Source organism: Corylus avellana, chromosome ca1, assembly GCF_901000735.1.
Source record: "Corylus avellana chromosome ca1, CavTom2PMs-1.0".
Taxonomy (NCBI): Eukaryota; Viridiplantae; Streptophyta; class Magnoliopsida; order Fagales; family Betulaceae; genus Corylus; species Corylus avellana.
The window spans coordinates 20,721,931-20,742,401 of NC_081541.1; the positions used below are offsets into that span (position 1 = coordinate 20,721,931).

The window sequence follows — 20,471 nt, forward strand, 5'->3', positions numbered from 1 at the left end:
AAAGGACTCTATGGCTTCCTCACTGCTCTTTTCCACAAGCACACCTCCACAAGATGAATCAGCAATACCTTTGTTAGTGTCATTTAAACCTTTGTAAAAAGCTTGTACCTGATCATCTAGGCCTTGTTTGGTAAAGGGGTTGGAGTTGGGTTAGACACTATTCATCACCATTTCCAAAAAAATCAACATCAAAACATTTTAACTTTTTCACTTTTTATATCACATCATTCACTTTTTATTATTATTCAAATAAAAAAATCACTACAAAACAAAAAATTTTCACTTTTCCATACCACTTTTTTCACTTTTTTATACTAAATATTCTTACTTTTTTCCACATCAACTACAGTGTTTAGGCCAACCCATTTACCAAACACCACCCTAGAGAGAGATTGTGATGTGGGCACTTGAGAAGCAACTCATTGAAGTGTCCCCATGCTTCGAAGAAAAGATCTCTATCTCTCTGCTGAAATGTTTGAATCTCCCTTCTAAGTTGCCCTGACTTTTGAGCTAGAAATGCTTCTTTAGTTACTTAGTGGCTAACTCTTCCCAAGTATGAATGGAATCTTGATAAGTGCTAAAATATTCATATTTTCAGCCCTTATCTTACATGTTTTAATCCTTTGGTTGTAGTTAATTAGGCCATTTTAATTCCTTTTTGTGTCTTTAATGTTTTTACAGGCTTTTGGAAGAAAGTGAAGTAAAACTGGGTGATTTAGGCTCAAAAAGAGAAGATGGAAAAATTGGAGCTCCCTAGTACTGCGATCAATCGCAGGGTACCTGCGATCGAGCGCAATACCAGAGAAGATGCTGCACGAGCTAGGCTAGGAGCGATCGAGCGCAGGCCAAAAGAAGGATCGATCGTAGACCTGCAATCGAGTGCACCCATGCGCAGAAGGCATCCCACGTGGCGGCTATAATGTCCTTATTTCCATATTAGGGTTTTTCAAACTCCAAATTGTAATAGGATTGAAACCCTATGAAATCCCTAGGGTTTACTACTTTTCCAAGACTTCTAAAGCCTATAAATAGACTCCTAAGCCTTTAGAATAGAGAGGCTTGGAGAAGGGAGAAAAATAGGAGCTCTCAAGTCAAGTCTCGGGTTTATTATTTCCTTTCTTTTCTTTTATTTTCTGAAGATGTTTAACATCAACTCTATGTGTAGCTAATTTATTTAGTACGGCTAGATTGAAGCCTTAGTTATGTTTAGTTAATATTTCAATATTGGCGCCTTTGTGATGGTTATGTTATGCTATTTAACTTGGTTAATTCCTGCTTTCATGAATTCCTCATATGTGTGTACCTGATCAACATATGCATGTGGTATGGAGTAGTTAATTAAATCAATTTGGATGATCGAGTCCTGGGTTTAATGTAAGTAACAACAGAAATCCACACCGGATTTTTGGGTTAATCAACATGGGAAACCGGGAGTAGACACCCATGCCCTAGGCCTCATATGTTTGTCAATTTCCACGGATTCATTCTTTCTTAAAGAACAACTTAGTAGACACCCATACTAAATCATTTTAAGAAAGAAAAGAATTAGAGTAGACACCCATGCCTAATTTGTTGCTTAGGAAAATCAATAGCCTAAGGAGTAGACACCCATACCTTTAGGTTGGCAAACATTAAATATGCATAACATGATCAAAGCATTGGCATATTATTGTATTAGCTAGATATAATTAGTGGTGGATATCAAAGCCCTACCTTTTATTATCATCACTTTAACAATCAATCTTTGTTTAAGGAATTTATTTTTAAAACATAAATTCAGCAATCCTCGTGGGAATGATCATGTACTTGCACCATATACTACTATGTTGACCTTGTGCACTTGCAGGTAAAACGTACAATTATTCACCTATTCATTTAGGTAGATAATTTGCACAACAAATCTACATGTAAGGAACTTAACCACAACTTAGCATTATCTTTTAAAAAAAAAGGAAAAATGATTAACCTGATTCCCTCCAAAGTTAGGCCCTAGATGTGCTGAGTCTTGCAAAGATCAAAGAACTCCCTAAGGTGCAAATATGAATCCTCAGTAGGTGTGCCTTTGAAGTGAGTCAAAGTATTGAGCATGTGCGGTGACAGATTGAAGGTGCCATGTACTTCTGGTTGTTGTTACAAGTATCTACCTAAATTAATAGGCAAATAATTGTATGTTTTACCCGCAAGTGCACGAGGTCAACATAGTACTAAATGATGCAAGTATGGGGTCATTCTCATGAGGATTGCTAAATTTTGTCTAAAATAAATTCCAAAAGTAAAACAAAATAAAGATTGGTTTTGAGTTGATAATAATAAAAAGGTAGGGCTTTGATATCCACCACTAAATATATTTAGATAATATATCAATATGCCAATGTTTTGATCATGTTATGTATATCTAATGTTTGTCAACCTAAGAGCATGGGTGTATACTCTTTAAGTTATAGATTTCCCTAAGCAACGAGTTAGGCATGGGTGTATACTCTAACTCTTTTCTTTCTTAAAGGATTTAGTATGGGTGTATACTAAGTTGTTCTTTAAGAAAGCATGATTCTGTGGAAATCGACAAACACATGAGGCCTAGGGCATGGATGTATACTCCCAGTTCCCCATGTTGATTAACCCAAGAACCCCGTGTGGATTTCTTTTGTTACTTTTATTAAACCCAGGACTCGGTCATCCAAATTGATTTAACTAACTAGTCCATACCATATGCATATGTTGATCAGGCACACACATATGAGGAATTCATGAAAGCATGAATTAATTAAGTTAAATACTACAACATGAGCATCACAAAGGCGCTAATATTGAATATTAACTAAACATAACTAGGGCTTCAATCTCACACTACTAAGTAAATTAGTTACATATAAGTTTGACGTTAAACATCTTCATAAAATAAAATAAAATAAAGCACAAGAATAAACTCGAAACTTGAACATGAAGAGCTCCAATTCTTCTCTTTCGAAATTGTGTGTCTATTCTAGAGGCTTAAGAGTCTATTTATAGGCCTTAGTAATACTCTAGAAACCCTAAAAATTGTAGGGTTTGATCTCTAGTCTGCACTAAGTTACAAAACCCTAAAAATTGCACTTTCCATATCAAGGCTGGCGGCTGACTCGCCCATCATGCACGGGTGCGCTCTATTGTAGCCCCTGTGCGATTGATCACAGGACTATGATCGATCCTCTTTGTGCTGGGCACTCGATCGCAGCTCCCCTACGATCGATCGCACTACCAGAGCCGCCAATATTCTTAAAATAGCTCTTTTAAGTCCGAAACTTCTGAGATTGCTTCTTTTTCTTCCAATGACCTACAAAATCAAGGAAAACATATAAAAGAACTAAAATGGCATCAATTAACCAAAATTAAAGGATTAACACATGTAAGTTAAGAGTTAAAAATATGAATATTTTAGCACTTAACACACCCCCAAACTTACATATTGCTAGTTCCTTAGCAATAAAAAACTAAAGACTAAATGGAAAAATAGAAAACAAAAGATAAATTCATTTTTCGTGGGATATACGATTGCATTTAGCGTATGCAATTAGCCTTTTAAACCTCTAGGAATTCACTAGAGGACGAGTGAAGTCTTGTGAGGGTTTTCCAGAAAGGTTACCCACAAACATCATGCACAGTTCATGTTATCCCAAAAATTTAAGTATCACTTTAAGATCATGATTTTTATTCATTCGCAAGCTTAAAAAGATGAACCCTATCTTCACAATGAATTGGAATCTCAAAGTTCAATGACTTACAAAGGACATGCTAAAACATCACAAGTTTGAAAATAGTGTAAAGTGAACTAGCACAAAATTATGAGATTTTCAAGTATTTCTAATGTGCAATGTCTCCATATCTTAAAGTTCACTAAAATCCCTATTAGAATGAACAACAATGGCATTTTTTTTTTTTTAAGTTAGATTGTGCAATGTTTGGTTCCTTTAAGCTTTCTAATTGACCCATGTAATGAGTATTAAGTCAATGACTCCCAGACCAGATGGTTCTAGGGCATTAGGTGTAAAACACCCCTAAGGACCTATAAACTCGAGTAAAAAAAGCTACAAAACCAAACTAACCATGACATCAATCAAATCAAAATTTTTCACCTTTTGATGTGAACACTCAATGCTTCGAGGCAAGAGGTCCAGTTACTCAGGGAAAAGCTTATCAATGATTATTATATATATATATGCCAAATTATCCATCTAATAAATTATCCAGTTTCACCCAATACTTAGAAACACACACATTAGACTTCATGTCACACCTCACAATTTATGTGCTAATGTGCTTGTGGAAGATCAAATCAAACATGTGAATTCTCAACTATCCTAAGCAAGTAACCAAATTGAAAGACTCAATTATCAAATCATGTGTTCAAAATTTTAAGCTCACCAATGAAATCAAATCACAATTCTTAAGATTAACCAAAATTTTAAGGCAAACATGAACATGCATATTTTTTTTCTTTTCACAAACGACAAAAATAAAATAAAATTGGGACAATTTTTTTTTTCCATAAACAATAAAAATAAAAATAAAATAGAACTGGGATAAAGTGTGTGTAAAGTGTCTCCCATACCCCCAAACTTAAATTACACATTGTCCCCAATGTGTCTATAACATGGAAAGAATTTACTCGGGAAATGGATGAACTGTTTGGAATAGTATGGCTCATAGCACACCCCCAAACTTGAATTGAAGCACACTTGTCCCTGCAAAACACTAAAGTAACCAAGGAAAACAAAAACAAAATAAAAATAAAAACACAACAAAATAAAATAAAATAAAAATAAAAATAAAGCAAACAAACAAAATAAAAATGATATGCTGTGGGGTGCCTCCCATGAGTGCTATGTTTAACGTCTTCAGCCAGACTGTGGCACTTTAAACTTGAAGCACCAGCCTTTTCTTCTCTTGCACCAAAGGGAATGAATCTTTTCTATTGCAAGATGCTTCCGAGTGTTTATAGATCAGGGAGGATCACTTTGAGTTTTCTCCAACAGTTTCTCATCCGGGTGGAAATCATGAACTGGATAATACTCAAGGAATTCATCTATATTGATGTCCTCAATTTGCTCATCTTCTTCTTGCACCTTGTTGTTCTTAGAAATGGAATCCAATAAGGCCTTAGCTTGCTCATACATCATGTCAAGGTCCAAATCAAATTCATATTGAGCAAAGTGCTCTAACAATGGATCCAGACTTGGCTCACTAAACATCTCAGCTTGATTGAGGAACTTGTCAAGATCCAAGTCAAACTCAAATTGATCAAAACGCTTATTCAATGGATCCTCAAGACTTGGCTCATTAGAAGTCTCAGCATACTCAAGTAGCTTGTCGAGGTCAAGGTCACCTCCAAATTCATCAAAGCACTCTCCCAAAGGATCCTTAAGACTTGGCTCATTAGAAGTTTCAGTACGCTCAAGTAGATTGTCCAGGTCTAGGTTACCTCCAATTTGATCAAAACTCTCTCCCATTGGATCCTCAAGACTTGGCTCACAAAAGCTCTCCTCAACAGTTTCTTCTAAACTTGCATGCGCTTCTTCTAACACATAATTCTTCGGAGGAGGTGTCTCTTCTTTGTATTGTTGACGTGGAGAGGAATATGAATAGTCATATATGGGAGATGGTTCTTCTTCATAAGCTATTATCTTGAAAATGGATTGCCTCAGACTAGGACTAAGACATGAATATGATTGACCAAAGAATTGTGGAGATGGCTCCTCTTCATCAAGTTGTGGTGCTTGAATTCCAGGAGCTTGAGCTTGCCACGAAAGATTAGACTGTTGGCTCCATGATGGGTTATAGGAATCAAAATAGCGGTCTGTCCCGATCTAGAGAACGATGTGTTCTTATGCCCAAAACTTTTGTTAGAAATTTGTCTTATTGAAGGACATTCTCTAACATGGTGATAAGGGTCATGGCATAATGAACATGGTCCATGGGGCGCCGGAATGCCTCCCCACATGTGTGAAATTAAAAATAAAATAACAAAAAGTTAAAAGAAAAAAAAATTAAAAAGAAACAAAATTAAAAATAAAACTTACGAAGATGCAGACTCAACTAACCCTGCATGAAATAAAAGAAAAAAAATCAAATCTATAATTAGTATAGTAACTGTGCTGCTCTCTAGATGTGCGATCAATCACACCATAAGGTGCGCTTAATCGCACTGGTGCGCTCGATCGCCCTGGTTGGGTGCTCGAGTGCACCTCCAGAGGCGGAATAGTAACTATGAAAAAAACAAGAAAAAAAAAAACTAATTAAAATAACACAACTAAAGGAAAATAATTCTAAACAAAATTTGCCGCAATCCCCGGCAACGGCGCCAAAAAGTTTTTGTTACAAGTATCTATCAAAATTAATAGGCAAATAATTGTATGTTTTACCCGCAAGTGCAAGAGGTCAACATAGTAGTATATGATGCAAGTACGGGGTCATTCCCACGAGAATTTCTAAATTTTGTCTAAAATAAATTCCAAAAGTAAAACAAAATAAAGATTGGCTTTGAGTTGATAATAATAAAAAGGTAGGGCTTTGATATCCACCACTAATTATATTTAGATAATATATCAATATACCAATGTTTTGATCATGTTATGTATATCTAATATTTGTCAACCTAAGAGCATGGGTTTTTACTCTTTAAGCTATAGATTTCCCTAAGCCACGAGTTAGGCATGGGTGTATACTCTAACTCTTTTTTTTTCTTAAAGGATTTAGCATGGGTGTATACTAAGTTGTTCTTTAAGAAAGCATAATTTTGTGAAAATTGACAAACACATGAGGCCTAGGACATGGGTGTATACTCCCGGTTCCTCATGTTAATTAACCCAAGAACCCAGTGTGAATTTCTTTTGTTACTTTTATTAAACCCAGGACTCGATCATCCAAATTGATTTAACTAACTAGTCCTTACCACATGCATATGTTGATCAGACACACACACATGAAGAATTCATGAAAGCAGGAATTAATCAAGTTAAATACCACAACATGATTATCACAAAGGCGCCAATATTGAATATTAACTAAGCATAACTAGGGCTTCAATCTAGCCCTACTAGGTAAATTAGTTACACATAGGTTTGATGTTAAACATCTTCATAAAATAAAATAAAAGAAAGAAAAAGAATAAACCCGAAACTTGAACTTGAAGAGCTCCAACTCTTCTCCTTGGAAATTGTGTGTATATTCTAGAGGCTTAAGGGTCTATTTATAGGCCTTAGGAATACTCTAGAAACCCTAAAAATCATAGGGTTTGAGCCCTAGTCCGCACTAAGTTACAAAACCCTTAAAATTGCACTTTCCATATCAAGGATGGTGGTTGACTTGTCCATCACGCACGGGTGCGTTCTATCGCAACCCGTGTGCGATCGATTGCAGGACTGTGATCGATCCTCTTTGTGCTGGGCACTCAATCGCAGGTACCTTGCACTTGTGGTCCTCGCTTGTAGTGCGCTCGATCGCAACTCCCCTGTGATCGATCGCACTACCAGAGCCTCCAATATTTTCAAAATAGCTCTTTTAAGTCCGAAACTTTAGCATAAATTAACCAAAATTAAAGGATTAACACATGTAAGTTAAGGGCTAAAAATATGAATATTTTTGCAGTTAACACTGATTAGTAGGCAATGCATGATGGTTGGTTGAGGTTTTGAGGAATGAATGTATGTTTCATAGGTCTCCACACTGGTGGCAGATTCTCTAGAAGATCTTCCATTGTTTCCTCAACTTTTTCTTCTTCTTTTGTGTCGGAGTTGTCTCTATGCCTTTGTCTAATGGTCCTCTCAATTTCTAGATTGAGTAGAATGATGGTTGAGTCCTGAGATCCACGACCTTGCATAAGAAGAAGGTCAGTTTCTATAGTTCCAACCGATTTTGGATGCTCTCTGGAAGTGTACTCGATCGCTGCTAGGCATGCCCTCGACCGCTCATGGTATGCGCTCGATCGTCGGAACAGAATGCAGGCTGTCCGCAGAACTAAAACAAAACTAAAAAAAAAAAACATAAACATAAACAAAACAAAACAAAACAAAACAAAACAAAAAAAACACTAAAAAAAAAAAACAAAAAACAAAAAAAATAACAATTTTAGATTTTGATAAAATTAAAAACATACTGAGTTAATATTAAAAATTAAAATAACAAAACTAAGAGAAAATAATTCTAAACAAAATTTAATGCAATCCCGGCAATGGGGCCAAAAACTTGTTGTGACAAATACTACCTAAATTAATAGATAATATTTTGCTACGTTTAAACTCGCAAGTGCACATGATCAAAATAGTAGTATAGGGTGCAAGTACGAGATCATTCCCACGAGGATTGTGTAAATTATGCTTAAAATTACTTCCGCAAATAAAACAAGATGAAAGATTGATTTTGATTTAATAAAGATAAAAGGTACGGCTTTGATATCCACCACTAATCATACTCAAATAATATAATAATATGCAAATGTTCCAATCATATCATGATTACTTAATTTTGTCAACCTAAGGGCATGGGTGTCTACTCCTTAAGCTATTAATTTCCCTAAGCAACGAATTAGGCATAGGTGTCTATTCTAATTCTTTTCTTTCTTAAAGGATTTAGCATGGGTGTCTACTAAGTTGTTCTTGAAGAAAGCATTAATTTGTGAAAATCGACAAACATATGAGGCCTAGGGCATGGGTGTCTACTCCCAGTTTCCCATGTTGAGAAAACATTAATTTGTGAAAATCGACAAACATATAAGGCCTAGGGCATGGGTGTCTACTCCCGGTTTCCCATGTTGACTATCCCAAGAACCTGGTGTGGATTTCTTTTGTTACTTTTATTAAATCCAAGACTCGGTCATCCAAATTGATTTAACTAACTAGTCCATACCACATGCATATGTTGGCCATACACATTCATATGAGGAATTCAATAAAGTGGGAAATAATCAAGTTAAGCATCACAATATGATTATCACAAAGGCGCCAATATTGAAATATTAAAGAGACATAATTAGGACTTCAACCTAGCCCTACAAAAGTATTTAGTTACACATAAGTTTGATGCTAATCATCTTCATAATAAAATAAAAAGGAAAAGAATAAACCCAAAAAACGCGTCCTTGAAGAGCCGTCAATCCTTGTCCTAGAGCTTTCTTTAAAAAAATTGTGTGTTTTTTTCCTAGTGATCTAGAGATCTATTTACAGGTTTAGAAAACCCTAGAAATCCTAGAAACCCTAGTAAACTCATAGGTTTAAGTCCTAGTTCAACTAGGATTTGGAAAACCTAGTTTGATGAGGAAAAACCCTTTCCAAAATAAGGCCAGCCGCTGCATTGTTCTCTGGTGCACGACTGCGCTCGATCGCAGTGCTAGTGTGCTCGATCGAACACCTACAATCGATCTTCTGTGTGGGGGCTCGAGCGTTGATGTGCTTGAGCTTAGCTGCAGTGCGCTCAATCGCATGGTGCCTTGCTGCTTGTGCTTGTTCCAAAACTTCTAGCTTATTCCCGAATTGCCCTTTAAGCTTGAATTTTCTGGAATGCCTCCTTTTCCTCAAAAACCTATAAAAAGACATAAAACACAAAAAGGAAGTAAAATTGCACAAACTAACAAAACTAAGGGATTAACAAATATAAATTTAAGGGCTAAAATATGGATATTTTAGCACTTATCACCCACCCCTTTCTGACCGTACGTACGCCCTTGTCTTTAGTTAGGACGTACGCCGGGGGACCACCGTACGTATGCTCTTGTCTTTAGTGAGGATGTACACCGGGGAACCACCATACCTACTCTTTTGTCTTTAGTGAGGACCAATGCGGTCTTTTTGTGTCCAAAAATAATCAATAATAACCACTCACAATAGAACGATTCCTTGTCGGATAGGGCTATATAGAGAGTGTCAAACTTCAAGGAGTGCGGAGTGTTGTTATCAAGCTTTTCAAGATTAAATATAACTCAGTTTAAAAGAGATTGATTTGATTTTGTTTATTACTAAATTAAATGCATAAAAGTAAAGACGTAAAAGTAAAGGAGTAGTGATGAGAAAAAGAATAGGAGGTTGATTTCACCACTAACCGCATAACAATGGTCAGTCACAATTAATAAGAGAAATTCATATTATGCATGATATAGGGCTTGTCTCACTCGAGTAGTCAAGAAAATACCATCGTTTAAGAAATAAGTATAACCCATCTTTGGTTGGCATGGATCGGCCACTTAACCACTAAGATGCGGTATGATCTATCTTTCCTAGGTATGGCCTATCGAGTTTCTTAATAGGATACACACAATCGATGGAATAGTATAACCCATCTTCGGTTGGTACGAACTGTCTACCCTAGGCATGGTTTATCTAATCCTATTGATCATGTGTCAATTAAAACCATTGTATAACAATCATTCATATAATCACAGAAAATATAAAGGATTACATTTTTTCCTAAAAAAAAAAAAAAAAAAACTTGACTCATTGCCAAGCTGGTCGTGGGTCATAGAAACCTTGAATCTACTCTCTCTCTCTCACACACTGGAAAAAAGTATAGCAGAGAGAAGAAGGACAAATTTAGTGTGTGTGTGTGTGTGTGTTCTCCTGCACAAAGATAACCATGGATTATGAAAAGATTGAATAAATAAATGGATTTTCTTATTTCAATCCCACACCTACTACGTAAACCTGTAGACATTATATACATGATGTAGGTGTTAATTTATAAAGGAGAAAATAAATGTCATTTACATCAAGATGCTACTATCCAATTGTCTGTAGCTATATTTCCTTGTTGAGATATATGTGGACTGGACGTAATGCCTTTCCTGGATGGTTGCCTTAGTTGTACAGATATATGTTGAGATGCTCGGCACGTGTTTCCTTATACAACTCCAACTTATTAATGGACAACATAAGGAAAGGATCCCATGAATGCATATCACGTCTGATTGGCTTGCTATATAGATTAGTTAATGCCTTTCTTAGATGGTTGCCTTAGTTGTACAGATATACGTTGAGATGCTCTGCACATGTTTCCTTATGCAACTACAACTTGTTAATGGACAACATAAGGAAAGGATCCCATGAATGCATATCACGTCTGATTGGCTTGCTATACAGATTAGTTGTCAAGGTTTCCTTTAATACACCCCCGCAAGCTCAGGGGCGATCCCAAACCATGAACTTGTCTCAAAGCAATTTAAACCTTGCACTAGTGAGGCCTTTAGGGAACACATCAACAATTTGGTCAACAATGTTAAGATAATGAACATAAAGCTCCTTGTGTACAAATTTTTCTCTTAAAAAATGATAATCAACTTCAAAATGCTTCATCCGAGCATGATAGATTGGGTTAGAGCAAAGAGAAATAGAGCTGATGTTGTTAGGGCGAGTGAGGATAAGGTATTGAAGGGCCCCAACAATGCTTCGATTAGGAGTAGGGTCGGGAAGAGGATCACCATTTGTGGCATGAAGTTTCTGACCACTCATAGTTGGAGAAGCACATGGTTTAGCCAAGTCCATTTTAGCATGGAGAAGAAGATCCGTGGCATATTTGGTATGAGTAAGAGACAAGGAGGCGCCTTGGTAGGAGGCTTCAATGCTAACAAAGTAATGCAACTGACCAAGGTCCTTCCTGGCAAACAAGGAGCCCAATTGTTGAATTAGATAGCTAATATGAGAAGCATCATTACCGGTGATTAGAATGTCATCAACATAGATGAGAAGGTACACGAAGATGTTGTTATGACGATAAGTGAACAAGGATGGATCCGCTTGTGAAGCCAAAAAACCAAGGTCCTCAAGATAATTCGAAAATCTTTGGAACGAAACCCGAGGAGCCTATTTCAAACATAAAGGGACTTGTGAAGGCGGCAGACATGATGAGGAAAGGTGGGATCTTCAAACCCATGAGGTTGGCGTATATACACTTCTTCCGTCAAGTGACCTTGGGGAAAGCCATTGTGGACATCGAATTGACAAATGGACCAACACTTGGAGGTAGCCAACACAAGAATAGTGCGGATAGTAGTATGTTTAACCACAGGACTGAAGGTCTCATTATATTCCAAGCTCAGTTGTTGATGAAATCCATTTGCAAGAAGGTGTGCCTTGAAGCACTAAATAGAACTGTCGGAGCGACGCTTGATTTTGTAGACCCATTGTTGGAGAGCACATTCAGATCCGGAGCAAGGGGAACAAAACTCCAAGTACCATTACATTGAAGAGCATCAAACTCATAACACATTGCCGCAAGCCATTCAGGTTGTTTATGTGCCTGTCCAAAATTAGTGGGTTCAACAAGATTAGTGTCAACAAAAACAAGTAAAGCATACCTCGGATTTGGTTGAACAACTCCCCGTTTGGAACGAGTAACCATGGAATGGGTAGAGGTTGAAGGGGCATGTGAGCTGGTGTAAGACAGGCCTTGGTGGTGATTTTTGGTGTCACTAGAAGGTGCTAGAGCTAGGTTGTTTGGAGGCGCTTCAATTGAGGCAGGGAGATGCTCTTGGTTTGGAACACTAGCAGGAGTATGGAGAGGCAATGGACTCTCTTCGGCTGGGCTTTGGGCATGCACTATGGCTGTCTCGAGCAATTGGGTAGGGACTAAAATAGGCAAGGAAACCATAGGCGAGAAGGCATCCACGACAATAGAGGAATTGGAGCTAACCTACACATCTTGAAGGGAAACAGGTTTTCATTAAACAGAACATGACAGGAAAATAGACACGATTTATGCTGGGATCAAGACACTGATACCTTTGATGATGAAGAGAATATCCTAGAAACACACATGAAGTAGACCTAAATTGAAGCTTATGCTTGTTATACGGACGGAGATAAGGAAAACACTCACACCCAAACACTCGGAAATAAGTATAATCCGGAGAGCGATGAAATAGAGTTTCATAAGGGGACAACCAACCCGTCAAGACCTTTTGTAGGTAAACGGTTGATAAGATACATGGCACAATTGAAAGCTTTGACCCAAAAGCTGGTATCCATCCTAGCTTAGGCGAGAAGTGTAAGGCCGGTATCGACAATTTGTGGGTGTTTACACTTCGAGACACAATTTTGCTCAGGTGTATGCGGACAAGACATGCGATGGTGGATACCATTGGAGGAGAGAAAATTTTGAAAAGAAATGTCAGTGTACTCCCCTCCTCCATTGGATTGAAAACTTTTAATTTTGCTTGAAAACATGTGTAACACCACAAGTTCTAGAGGTAGAGTGACTAGGAGCAATTGTAGCATATTCTTAAGATGAAACTACCTTTTACCCCCATGAACTACAACGTGTTGGCACTTTTCCCACATGAATTGCCAGTTGTACTACTTTGCCCCCATGAACTACCATTTTGTGCCTAAAACCCCCTACCGTCAATCAAAGCTGTTAACTCAGACAGTCAAAGTGACAATGTGTTGTGGTTCATAGGGGCAAAGTGACAATGCGTTATAGTTTATGGGAGCAAAGTGACGCAAAGTGACGGGCTGACCATCTAAGTTAACAGCTTTGACTAACGAAAGGGGGTTTTGGGCAAAACATGCTAGTTCATGGGGGTGAAGTAGTACAGTTGGTAGTTCATGGGTAGAACGTGCCAAGGCGTTATAGTTCATCGGGAAAAAAGGTAGTTTCCCCTATTCTTAATAAAAATAAAAATTCTCCTACCATATGATCACCATAAAAACATAGCATCACTAGAGTACTATAAACTCTCATTATGAAATCACAAACACCTAATGTGCTAGTATTCAATAATCTCAAAAGCAATAAAGTTACACAATCTATGTTTATCCCAAGCGATCTAGTCTATAGAATGGAGTCCCAAACACTTGTACTACTACTGCTCCTGCTAGTCCACAAAGCAATAAGCCCAAGTGTCCCAGCCATTAGGCCAGATGATTGGGTCTTTAACAACTAAGAGGCCCACCGGTATCCCTGTCCTCAGTACTACGATATATAGGGCAATCTGAAAAAGATGTATAGGGAGAAAGGGTGAGTTTGACAATTCTGTAAGTAGCCATAATACCAAGATGCTATAAAACATGCTATGCAAATTTTTATGCCATAATTTCAGTCATCCACAATAATAATTAATAAAATTATTACAATTAAGTAAGAATAGCTAGTTATAAAATAAGTAAGCACTTCCTTTTACTTTTCTTGCAAAATAGTTGTTTTACCCTTTGACCCGACACCGCAATTTTTCCATGAGCATCGCACGTTGGCTTGTCCCAAAGGACCTATATGCTCATCCTATCGTCGCAGGGGAGAGCTACCAAGTTGGGAACTTCCTTAGGTGAAGGCTAGCAGGCCAATAGCACACACCTTCTCATAATCGTCTTTCAGTGTGCTCGCCATCCTACCCATGCGGTACCGATCGTGACCATAATTTTGCCTTGGGGTTAAACATTTATGAACATGACTGCACATATAACATTTCATATGATCTTGTAATCTCTTCTATAATGGTATAATATACCCTGAAACTTTGTGAGCTCCTTTCATTCATAATCGCATTCAGGCATAACTCATAAAAATGAGGTAATTGTAATATGTAACATTCTTTAACAATGACATATGATTGAATAAAACATGGCATTAAAATATGAAAGGAAGTGCAATTGAAAATCATGTAAGTGGATTCTTTATAAAATCCCCAACATTTTTCCAAAGATTTATAATAAAATTTGTTGGGGTTTCGGTGTTGTGTCCCCTTACTTGGCATCGCATGTCCTTTATTTTGAATCTGCATCCAACTCACAATTCCTACAATGGAGGTAAAAAGTACCTTAGTCATCAATTCATTTACAAGTTTTAATCATACATCACTTTGGTTAAGGATCATATCTCTCATCTCTATCCTTTCACCGTCTGTCCTTAGTCAAAACATAAATCCATCATCTATTTACCTAAATTCAGAACTGAAACATCATCAATACATTAATTCCTCAAAGTCAAAGAGTCATCTAGTAAGCAACGATCCAACTTTTGATCATCAAAGCAAACTCAAGGCTAGTCCCAATTTTTGGTTAACAAAACAAGAACCCAAAAAAATTAGTCAATCGCTTAACAACCCAAAGATCATTATTACCAAATACTACAAATCGAAACCCATTCGCAATTTCATCCAACAAACCCACGAATTAATAATATCCATCAACAGAGACACCCATGAATCAAATTTGTTAACCATATAAAAAATTCATCAATAATCAACCCATTTTGGAAAACTCTTCAAAAGTTAACAATAAAATATATGAAGTTAAAAAAATTTTACCTTGGAGAGTTCTCATATATTTTTTATTTTTTATTTTCATCTTCCTCCTCTTTCTTTCTCTTCTTTCTTTTCTTTCTTCTCTCTTTCCTTTCTTTTCTTTCTTCTCCATTTCTTTTCCTTTCTTTTCTTTTCTCTTATCTTTCTCTTTTCTCCAGCAGATCCTCTTGGATCTCTCCCTCATCTCACGCTCACTTGAGTTGTGAGTAATTGAGGGGAAATTGCTCCCCTTAAATGCTTGCCAACTCCTCTGTGAAACAAAACAAGTGTCAAGTATGTTTGGCACCTTAGGCCCAAGTGTCCACCAAGTTTCCACCGAAAAAACCATAGAAGCATGTTGTATAACACATGTTAGTCTAGGTGTCAATCAAATGGGTCTAGTAGGCATGCAGTGCTTTCATCTTAGAACTTAGGTGTCTTGGCATGAACCTATCAAGATGTAGTCATAAAACTTTATAATTAATCCTCAATGACTATAAATCTTTTGAATACCACATACGAAAAAATGGTGGCCTACTAGGATCATTAACCTATCCAATTAATTTTCCAAATCGCAGGTACTTTAACTACTTGACAGCTTGATCTATTAAACTTGGAAAAATCATAACTATTTCAATTAAACTCCTAATGACATGAAATTTAGCTTGAAATTTTTATCATTCAAATACTCACAATATATCCAAAAATCATAGCAACCCATAACATTTTGGTACCTCAAAAGGTCCTCGAAACTCTGTGCCTCTGTTTGACTGAAATTCCTGTTTTGACACTTGCATCTTCTAAAAATCATAACTCCTTCTACAAGTGTCCAAAAATCATGAAACCACTTTTAAAATCTTCCTTTCTCATCAATATACAAGGTCTTAAAACTTTTTTATTTAAAGTCACTCATTGAATTTTCGGTGTTCAAAACAATGTGACTTTTCTTTCAATAACCCACTAAATTTCGAACTATCAATATCCATAATCTTTCACATTAAGTCTATTTACCTATAAAATTGCAAATCCTTCTTATCCTTGATATTAAGATCACCTTTATCCAGGGTATAAATTTCGGGGTATTACATCCTTCACTCCTTATAAAGATTTCATCCTCGGAATTTGCTACTAGCAAAACTTACTTGGAATTTTCTTGCTTAAAGTGCAAGGTTATCAGCATTGTTGCCCTTAGTCTTTATGATATTCCTACTATTTGTTTGGCACATTCCAACATCTACATCCACCATTAAACTAAGGTCAAGTGTTGTGGGTAAAGCACAACTCCTATACAAAAAGAATGTTCAGACTTGATACCCATTCCAAAATTAAATAACAATATACGTAAAAAGACATGCACATATCGCCTTAACTTTATATCATCAATTCCACCGATTTTACTTTTACAACAACCTGCCTCAATAACTTTACAGCATGTACCTTGACCCAACTAATTGTTCTCCCCAATATCTTTCCATTGTAGGGTAAGTTATCCCATAAAATCCAACCAGCCATGGGTCATTCAAAATTGTTAACCTTGTTCCGAATTACCTCATAATTATTTTTTATCACTGTTGTGCCAAATACCCACATAAATTAAAAGACGAATATTCAGTACGTTTTAACTCCCAAGTAAACAAGATCAAAACAATTGTATAAGTTGCAAGTACGAGATCATTACCATGAGGATTGTTGATTTTTGTTTAGAATTGCTTTTCTAAATTAAAATACCAAAATTGTCACAAAATTGATATTATGAAAATAAATAAAGATAAATGACATAGTAGGGCTTTGATATCCACCACTAATCATGTTCAATAATATAACAATATGTCAATGTTCCAATCATATCAAGATTACTTAATGTTCACCAACCTAAGGGTATGGTATCTACTCCTTAAGTTATTGATTTTGCTAAGCAACGAATTAGGCATGGGTGTCTACTCTAATTCTTTTCTTTCTTAAAGGATTTAGCATGGGTGTCTACTAAGTTGTTCTTTAAGAAAGTATAAATCTGTGGAAATCGACAAACACATGGAACCTAGGGCATGGGTACCTACTCCTGGTTTTTCATGTTGATTAACCCAAAAACCCGTGAGGAGATTCTTTTGTTACTCTATTAAGCCCAGGACTCGATCATCCAAATTGACTTAAATAATTAATCCATACCATATGCATATGTTGATCAGGCACATTCATATGAGGAATTCGATAAAACAAGAATTAATTAAGTTAAGCATCACAATATGATTATCACAAAGGCCCCAATATTGAAATATTAGAGAAAAATAATTTGGGCTTCAATCTAGCCCTACTAAAGTATTTAGTTACACATAATTAAAATAAGGGGAAAAGAAAATAAAAGAAAATAAAAGAAAAAAAAAAAACCGAAAACTGCTCCTAGAAGTAGCCTCCAAATTCTCCTCTCCAAGCAAGCATATAAAAATTTATCTATTGAATAGTCCCTTGAGTTGTGAAGCTTAGAGGTCTATTTATAAGGCTTAGGAGAGTCCTAGAAGCCCTAGTAATCCTAAGAAATTCGTAGGTCTAAAGTCCTAATTTTGGGAAACCTAGTTTAGGAAGAAAAATGAGTCTTGCCGAATGTCTGAAATTTCTCCAGCGCCCGAGTGCGCTCAATCGCAGAGGTTGTGCACTCGATCGCACTTCTGCGATCTTTGGTGTTGGGTGCTCGAGCACATATGTGCTCAAGCCTAGGCAATGTGCACTCGAGTGCACCAGCTGGGCCTTCCTCTTGATCCAAGACTTTTAGCTTTTTCCCAATTTTGTCTTTTATGTTCGAACTTTCCAGAAGACTTCATTTTCTTCCAAAAACCTATAAAACACAGAAAACACAAAAAGGAAATAAAATAGCATAAAATAACAAAACTAAGAAATTAACAAATGTAAATTAAGGGGATAAAATATGAATATTTTAGCACTTATCAATAACAAAAGGTTTATTATAGCTAAAAAGCAACTCACTCACCTTCAAGAGTATTAGCTACCTTAATTTTGACAAACAGCAAACTCTAACCGTCAACTTAGATGTGGTAAACAGTAAGGAACCATATAATAAAACCAAAATCAATGATCTAAATGAAGCAACCTTTCCACAAAAATTCAAGTGGCTAAATACCATGTGACCATCTTTCCTTCCAAAATTCATTGTTGATTTTGCAAGTAACATAGTCTCTCTTAACTTAAAATCAAACAACAATTCTAATTACAATTGTTAGTCTAGGCCACAGGTACACACACTAAAATCCACAAGGCTTTCAACATGCAGTCCATAAATCATTGACATACCTTATTTCCTTAATCATGCACGGGATGATTTGTACAAAAATCCAATCATTCCATAAACTATCTAAAAATACAAAAGTGGAATGAAATCGATCTCATCAATTATTCCAAAAATATATCAATCACTATTCCAAACTTAGCGCATGACTATTCCTCTAAGTGCCCTCAATCTCTTGGTGCTGCCAACATATAAATGTCTTATAATACTTATACCTCAATATTGGTAATGAACCTTGTATCCAATTGGAACTCTTCATCTTATTAAAATTCTTATTCCATCATCAATAAGCTAGACCACAAAATTTTAGTATTTTGGAACTTGACATTCTCAAAAGTCATCAACTATATTGCTATACCTCAATTAAGCACATAAGTCCAAAACTTCAACTTTTTTTTTTAACATAATCCCATAATTTTTCTTGATCCAAAAACTCTAGGTGCTTAATGATTATTTCTCATCACAAAAAACTTTAGAAGGCTTTCCAATACCGATAATAAACTCTAACTATATTTCCAAGGTATCATACTTCAAAACCTTCAATGTACGTTTAATATTTTCAGTCCCCAAATCATAATCTTTTGACCAAGCATAAATATTCTCTAACCACTATCTAGAATTCAAATTGGTCGTAAAATAAAGTTGGTGGAACCTCATGTATTTAGTCGTACCCAATTTCATTAAACACTCAAGCTAAAATTTTATCCAATAATCTCTTTTATGAACTATCTCAAACATGCAGTAATATTGTCATACATAAATAACTTCAACCTCAAAGAAGTTTAAGATGTCATCATGTATCTATACTTTCATCTGAAGCTCAACAAGAATCAATAACCCATCTAATCCTATCAAATCTTATTACTCTTATACCTAAGTACAGCCATTAACAATTCCTCATCTGCACAAATCTGAAATTGAATTCAATAGGATGCCTCTAACATTTATACCTTGCAATTGTAGTGCCTATATCAATATTCCCATACAAGAAAATCAAAAACCCAACCTCCAACCATTCGGCCCCCACAAATTCCTCAACCAGAAATCAAAAGAATCATCCATAACAAAATATCAAAAGTCAGTCAATCACTAGATTACCTCTTCCAATTTCAATTATCACAAAACTACCCAAGAAGTTTGATTCCCAGATACGATAATGAGCTTCCTACCATATTGTCCGGATGTTATTCAAACCACTAAGTAATGATCATACCTTCATCCACATTTGCCAAATCTTCCATGTAACTTTAAGAAAGACAGTCTCCATATCATAATTTATGAATTTAATCTTTTTCCATCTTCTTCTCTAAAACCTAAATTGACCTTTGATAAATGATTGATCAAACCTCTACTAGTTGGTCATACCTAGTTCCTTTAAACACTTAAATTGAAATTTTCATTGCTGACCATTAGTAATCGTTCTTACTATTTACCTCAAACCATAACATGGATCATACCTATATAAAAACAGCTTTCAAACAAAGTAACGCAATAAATTTCTAATGTAATTTCCTCCAAGAAAATCATCCTTAAAATCCACTAATTCGCACCATAACAATATTCCTATAGTCCTTATGAATCTAACTTCACCCAAAGTAATATATTCCTCAAAATGCCGTTAAAGATGAACCATCAATTAACTTTAGTACCTTTACTCCACAATCAAAATCAAGGATAGTTGCTTATATCTTAAGATCAACCGAGTCCGAAAATGAGAATTAGCAACCCATACTAGTCCATGCAAATCATGTCAATGTTGAATCTTTTAACAAATCACATCCTAAAGACTCAATAAGATGTCTCAAAATATAATACGTCTTCAATTCTAATGTAAAAATACCACAATGTTTCAAAAATTATGACTCCCATATATCTAGATGAATTACTTATCTAACTTTACTAAACATATACATCATAAATCCATCTTACCCTTAT

The 20,471-nt window shown here is 36.0% G+C and overlaps 1 non-coding gene and 1 pseudogene across 1 annotated transcript; one reads left to right on the forward strand and one right to left on the reverse strand.

Annotated features, from left to right (window-relative positions):
- Positions 1–389: 389 nt before the first annotated feature.
- LOC132168300 (small nucleolar RNA R71) lies at positions 390–496 on the forward strand. Its single transcript, XR_009438818.1, has one exon. It is a non-coding gene; the product is annotated as a small nucleolar RNA R71 (small nucleolar RNA).
- Positions 497–12,054: 11,558 nt separating this feature from the next.
- LOC132167239 (uncharacterized) overlaps positions 12,055–20,471 on the reverse strand; it is a 101,008-nt pseudogene continuing 92,591 nt past the window's right edge.